A 6,707-nucleotide genomic window follows, 5' to 3' on the forward strand; every position below is an offset into this window, starting at 1 on the left:
GCCACCACTGCCTGGCTGGGTGCAGCTTTGGGAAGTCTTTTGGACCCCTAGGGGCTACTAGGGAAGGACTTGCTTTCTTTCCTCCTTCCCAGATGCCAGGATCAAGTACCAAAGGTTCAACTGTCACGTCCTATGTCGTGGGGCTAGTACAGGCCCTATTTAACTCCAGACAAGTCAAGGCATCCTGGCATGGCCTGCACTTAATTTTATTTAAAACGATTATGGGAGTGTCAAACAAGGGGTGGGTGTGACTGGTTGGTGAGACCTTCAGGCTCTGAACCACAGGCCCAGGTAAAGGGTAAAGGTGAGATTCTGAAAGAAACTTCTTTTTTTTCTGGCTGTCAGCGGGAGGGGTAAGGATGCAGGCTGGGTTTCAGCTCAGGGGTTTCAGCTCAGGCTGAGGAGCCGCTTTGCTTCCAGGCTATTCTGCCAATTGAAAAGGGGATTTTTTTTCTTATCTGCCGCCTGCTGGGATGTTGTGTTGGTCGGATGAAATGGCTTGGTATAGTATGATGCTTTGGGGAGGTCCTGAAATAGTGGCCTACATGAGAGCATGGGGACTCGTAATCCCGGATAAACACAGACAGGGCAGAATTGGGCAATAGTGTGTCATGAAAAAACCATTCAGCTGAGCGGAGGCACCCCTGAGGAGGGCCAGGGCTACGGGTCAGAGCTCTGAGATCTTCGCTTGTGCAGCTTTAGAGAGCTCTCTGGACTCCACAGTGGGGAGCAGGGAGGGCTGGGGAAGGACTGGGTTTTCTTCAAAGGTCCCCTGATTGTCTTTAATCCTCCTGGCCTGAATTCCAAAGAATGAGGGAGGCTCCCTGAGGCCCGAGTTGGCACAACCAGCCCACGGCAGAATCCAGTGTAGGGCCCTGTCTACACTTACACACCCAGAACTAAGATTTCCCAATCAGTCAGTGGGTCAGGGAGGGCTGGGAACCCTAGTCCACAAGAAGAGCGTGATGGGTGGGCAGTGGGCAGCCGCGGCGGAACTGGAGGACAAAGGGTGGATGAAGGGGCCTGAGTCAGGTTTGGACCCAGCCCTAGTTTTCCTCCTGTGTGAAGGGGCTCTGTGATCCACTTCCTCAGATGAGCTCACTAATGAGAACCAATATGCACCGAACCTTCTGTGGGGCCCTCAGACAGCAGATAGTGGTTTCTGCAAAACCTTGGCTATAGCTTGATTTAAAGCTGCTGGCACCTGGGGCCTTTTAGGAGCCCAGAGTGTGTTGCTTTGCTATGGCTTCTAGAGCAGGCACAGCAAACTTGGTGGCCTCAGACCCAAGTTTATCACCTCGGGATTCTGGATATCAGAAGCCCGACTCCAGTGGAAGATATGTCCCCGACGGGGACTCTAGGGAAGACCCCTTATCTTTGTCAGGGTTTCTATAGCTGTGACAAAACATTATGACCAGAAGCAACTGGGAGGAAAAGGTTTGCTTCAGCTCACACTTCCACATCACGGACCATCACTGAGGGAAGTCAGGACAGGAACTCAAACAGCGCAAGATCCTGGAGGCAGGAGCTGAAGCAGGAGTCATCGGGGAGTGCTTGCCCTCATGTCTTGCTCAGTCTTCTTTTTTTATACAACCCAGGACCACCCACCCGAGGGTGGCACAGCCTGCAGGGGGGTTGGGCCCTCCTGAGCCCTCCCGCATCGATCACCAATTAAGAAAAGGCCCCCATAGACTTGACTACAGGCTAATCTTGGGGGAATTCTCTCGGTTTAGATCCCCTCTTCCTAGATCCAACTAGGTATGTGTCAAGTTGACGAACCAGCCAGTGTCCCCCGAACATGGGACTCCCACTCCTGACAACTCCTTGACTCTGACCCCCTCCCACCTGCAAAACCAGCCGTGGCCCAAAGCCACCAAGTTTTCTCTCTCTCTCTCTGGGCCCAGGAGGGCTCTCAGCTGCCAGGAGCCTGTGATTGGACTGGCATGGGGTGATCCAGGGCTGTCTTTCTGCATGTGATGTGTGTACAGCTCCCAGGGATGAAGACACTGACTCCTGGAAGGGGGCATGCTGCCACCTACCACAAGCACCTCTGTAAATACCACGTTAGCATAAAATAAAATGCCCAGGTGCCTAGTGCCCAGTCTGAGGCTCTCCATTAGCTCCTAGACACAGGATGAGGCGGCACACAGCAGCAGGCTCTTAGGCTGCTTTTCCCAGTGGACAGAATGAACAGAGTTCAGTTAGGAGCTGGGTGTGGTGGTGGGAGGATTGCACTTGCGAGAGGATTGCTAGTTAGACCGCAACCTCAGCTATTGTAGGAGATGTCTCCAAACAACAACAACAACAACCAAACAAGCAAGCAAGCAAAAAATGCATGCAAACCGCTCACGTGCTTGTAATGAGTCAGCTGTGCTGGGGGATGGGGAAGGGGAACCTTGCACAGGACACTCAGCACAGGGGAGAGGTGGAGGTCTCTGGAGATCACAGGGTTTGGGTGCTGAGTGCATTCCCCATTAGCTATGTGTCTATGTTGCTTTGCACATGGGCCCTGGTTTCCACCTCACCAAGATGGGCTGTACACCTCTAGTCTCTCTTACCCGGCATTTCACAAGGATCAGCCTGACAAAGCCTGAGAAGACACGCCAGCCCACCCTGGTTCTGGGGAGACCCCAGCTTGCTCTCCTCCTGGAGACGTTCCTGTTGCCCTGTGTCCGAGGAGGGGATGCCTCTCTCCCTAGCTCTCTGTCACACACCTTTCTTTCTTAGTTAGCAAATAACAGCCTGTCGGGGCGATGGAAGCGAGTCATAAATATGCATGACCCTGCCAGTAATCAAACACCCTTCCTCCCAGGGAATGGAGCCCTGTGCAGGTTTCTGCCATGTATTTAAATTCAAATTAGTCATTATTTAATGTTGGGACAAATCGAAGAAGGTCATGTTTTCTGTGGTATACTTCTTAATCGCTGAGACCCAAGCCTGCCAGGGTAGACCACCCAGTCACACACTGTCTGCCTTTTGTAACTTTACTATGTTCTCACACCGGCACTTGGAAATGGCCACAAACAGCTGGTCCATTTTATTGCGTGGTCTCCTCCCTTCTCTTCGTTTGCTGTCTCCACCATCCTTCCATAAGCACGGTCCTTGCTTCATACTCAGATCCCACCCCATTTCCAGGTTGGTGGTCTACATAGCTGACAGATGCAGACACCTGCCACTTTCCAGCTGTTGACCTTCCACAAGTCACACAGCTTCTCTGAGCTCTAGTCTCTCCCTTTGTAACATTGGGAAAATAGTGGCTCCCATTACATCTCAATGCATCAGAAAGGCGCCGTGTGGCAAGCATGGCCCTAACTTCAGTGAAGGTAACCGCCATAAATCCTGTGACCAACACTGATGCAGCTGGTCCCCCCTCCCCCGCACCCTCTGTTTCTCCAAGCCAAGCTCTGTACTTCACCCTCACCACCCTCCAGGGATGCAGTTCTCTCATGGGCTGTGGTGACGGCTTGCCAGGTACCATATGCCAACTTCTGCCTTGGGGCATTGCTAACTCTGCTGGGTCTTCACCCCATGGCTCTGTTCCCTGGATCCATGCTGCTTATCCAAGGCCCTCTGATTGCCAAGGACCAAGGAGCAGTAGGTGCCCATGTCCTCTGAGGACCCAGCAGGGCTCTGAGCAGGATTGCTGTGGGCCCAGAAGTGGAATCACATACATAAACAGACCTAAGGAGTTGTGCCCACCCACATGAGTGCCAAGAACAGTCACTGCAGCACACCAGGGCGACAAGGAAGTGACAGAGGAACCTCTTCTCTGCTCCCTCGTCTCCTCCGCCAGCCCCTTTCTCCTGCTGGGTCACCTTGCTCTGGGACAGCAGCCTCAGCTTTTCCAAGGAGGGTGTGGGATGCCCTGGCAATAACCCCAGTGGCTCTATGTGAACCTTGGGAGTAAAGGTTATGGTGCCCATGCCCTAAACCCAGCCTCCAGGTGCACCACACCAATGGGGAGGGGCAACACCCCACACAGCTGTCCTCAGATACCAGCAGCAGGCACCACAAGGTGACCTTGGCTTGATCCATCATTCTTCAGTTGGCCACACGTTTCTAACCTAGCTCTCTGCTTCGAATCCACCGTACATGTTCTAGAAGTCAGTCCCTAGGGTCTTTCACAAACACAGAAGGCAGGAGGGGACTTTGGCCTGATCTGACCATCAGGACATGGTGGATTCCCAAGGAAGGGGCCACCTGCCAGGGTCCACACTAAGACATAGCCTCCTCGCTAATAAATGACAGAGCCAGCAGCTCTGGCTACCAGGGATATGTCAGCTGGAGGCATTCCTGTGTGACACTGGGGATATGGGACCTTGGTGTGTCCTGACCTCAGGGGCCTCACCAATGGTAATATCACTAACCTCTCTCCAGGGGAGCAGGGACAAAGGACAGTGGCTGTCAGACAGATAGGAAACCCCAGAGGCCCTGAATCCCCCAGGACCCCTCTTCACAGTTAGAGAAATGGACCTTAAGGCACAATAAAGTGCATCCAGCCCGAAAGAGAGCATTTATATTTTGTTGCTGTTGCTACTAGGATGACAAATTAGCTTTGGAAAACCCTCGCTGAGGGGATGGGCCAGGTGTGGGGTGCTCTAAAATGACCCAAGCCTCAGCTGCTCGGTGGGGTGGTCCTCTTTGATGCGGTGGCTTGCCTTTTGCTTAGCTTTGGCCGGCCTCCACCCAGAAGCGCCCCCCTCCTCCACGCAGGAGTTCCTTCCACTCCACCCTCTACCCTCTGGAGTGGCAAGGCTGCAGCTAGAGAAAGCCACTGTCGTCTGCAGCAGGATGGAAGAAACAGCAGCTGGACAGAGCTTCCCAACGGGCCAGCTCATGCTGTCAAAGTGACAGAAGACGGAGGCACTCCTGGGAGCCCAGCCTGCAGCTGAGCCCATCCTCCTTGGGAGGGAGACGAGATGCTATAGGCCTAAAAGGAAAACTCTAGGCAGTTGGGTCTCCATGGAAACCATGGGCCATGCTGCTACAGCACCTGGGGCAGCCTTGGCCCACTGGATGCTCCACTCTAAAATCAAACCGCCTCTATCGGCCGCTGGTCAAGTTCTTTCCCAGCCAGGACAGGGCTCTTGTCTGTGTTGTCTTATTATGCTCAGAGTGGAGCTGGCAGGTGGGTGGGGTTGCATGGCCCCCAAGTATCAGAAGTGGAGACCTGGGCACAGCTAAAGACACAGAATCACTGAGCAGTCTGGTAGTGAGACAATGTCCCAGTGCCAGATTTGGGAAGGTAAGTGTCTTCTAAAGTCCCCCTCTTCCCCCCGCCCCCTGCCTTCTCCTCTCAATCAAGACAGGGGCAGGGCTTGAAGCCCTATGTCCAAGGGTGACAATGCTAGGGACAAGTGGATCTGAACCCAACGTACCAGAGGGCTGAGCTCCTGGGACAGGGGCCCTTCCTGCAAGCAGGTGGCTGCTTCTCACTATGATCCTGCTCACGGCAGAAAGCATGCTGTGTCTCTCTTATTGGACACTAATCCCACCCATCAAGCCCTGCCCCCAGCTGTGTTCACTGTCAATCAGCTTCTTAAAGTCCCAGTGTTGAGATGTATCACAGGAAAACTCTATAGTGAGAACGCAGTCCAGTCTGTAACAACACTCCAAAGAATCAACAAGGAAGGACTCGGGCAGATACACACCCACCCGGCAGCATCCCACACAATGACCCGCAGAGGGAAACCACCCTAAGAACCATTGAGAAACTCAAAACAACTGTACTCCAAAATGTGGCTTTCCCCAACAGTAGAATGTTATGAAAAGTAATGCCATCCTGACACCCCATACTATGATGGGGTAAACTGTAGAGGCATTAACTTTGTATTTTAATAAATAAAGCTTGCCTGAAAATCAGAGATTAAAACAGCCCTGCTAGTCAGTCTTACAGATCAGGCAGCAGTAACACACAGCTTTAATCCCAGTAGCCACGCTAGTTGCCATAGAAACCTGGCAGTACATGCCTTTAATCCCAGCTCTAGAGAGGATTATAAAATGGGAGGAGACAGCTCTCAGACTCAGTCTTATTCTGAGATTTCTGGAGGCAGGATTACCATTTCGGACTGAGGTAGAGGTAAGAGCCAGAGGCTGGCTGCTTTGCTTTCCTGATCTTCAGGTTGAACCCCAATACTCGTCTTTGAGTTTTTAATCATCGTGCTTCAGCGCACCCTCAGAACGTCATCTATAAAATCCACCCACTGTCCAGCCCCATTTATGTGACACGTGCAGATCGGCCAGTTTAAAGAGAACAGCCTAAGGGTGTTTTCTAGTGTCTCTGAGGCGGTGCAAATGTTGTGGACTAGCTCATGATGAATGCACTGATGCTAGACTGTGCGTGGCAGTGTTGACCCCACAATGGACCGAGCATGGCCACTTTATTTCCCAAGAAGAAATACATGCTGACTGGCATTGCAGGAAAGAGGCCAGGAAGGAATGGCGCTGCCCTTGGCCATTTTCTTTAGGTGTGTGTTTTGCTGTAGGAAATTAGAAGACTGAGTGTGTGTGTGCATGTGTGCGTGCGTGTGTACACGTGTATGCATGCACATGCACGAATACATGTGTGTATATATGTCTTGGCAACTAATCTCCAAGTAAGTCCTCCTTTCTTAGCAATTTGCCTGACTCTGTACAGCGAATGTTTTACCTGCCTCTGAGAATCATCTGCCTGGTGCTGCCACATACAGGGCTGACCACTGTCCCCC

The 6,707-nt window shown here is 52.4% G+C and overlaps 1 protein-coding gene across 2 annotated transcripts in view; it reads right to left on the bottom strand.

The window, feature by feature from the left end:
• Nucleotides 1–6,707, bottom strand: part of Sorcs2 (sortilin related VPS10 domain containing receptor 2) — a 383,758-nt gene that overhangs the window by 99,008 nt on the left and 278,043 nt on the right. The gene's annotated exons all lie outside the window — the stretch shown is intronic.

The sequence above is a fragment of the Microtus ochrogaster genome, unplaced genomic scaffold, assembly GCF_000317375.1.
Source record: "Microtus ochrogaster isolate Prairie Vole_2 unplaced genomic scaffold, MicOch1.0 UNK5, whole genome shotgun sequence".
NCBI lineage: Eukaryota > Metazoa > Chordata > Mammalia > Rodentia > Cricetidae > Microtus > Microtus ochrogaster.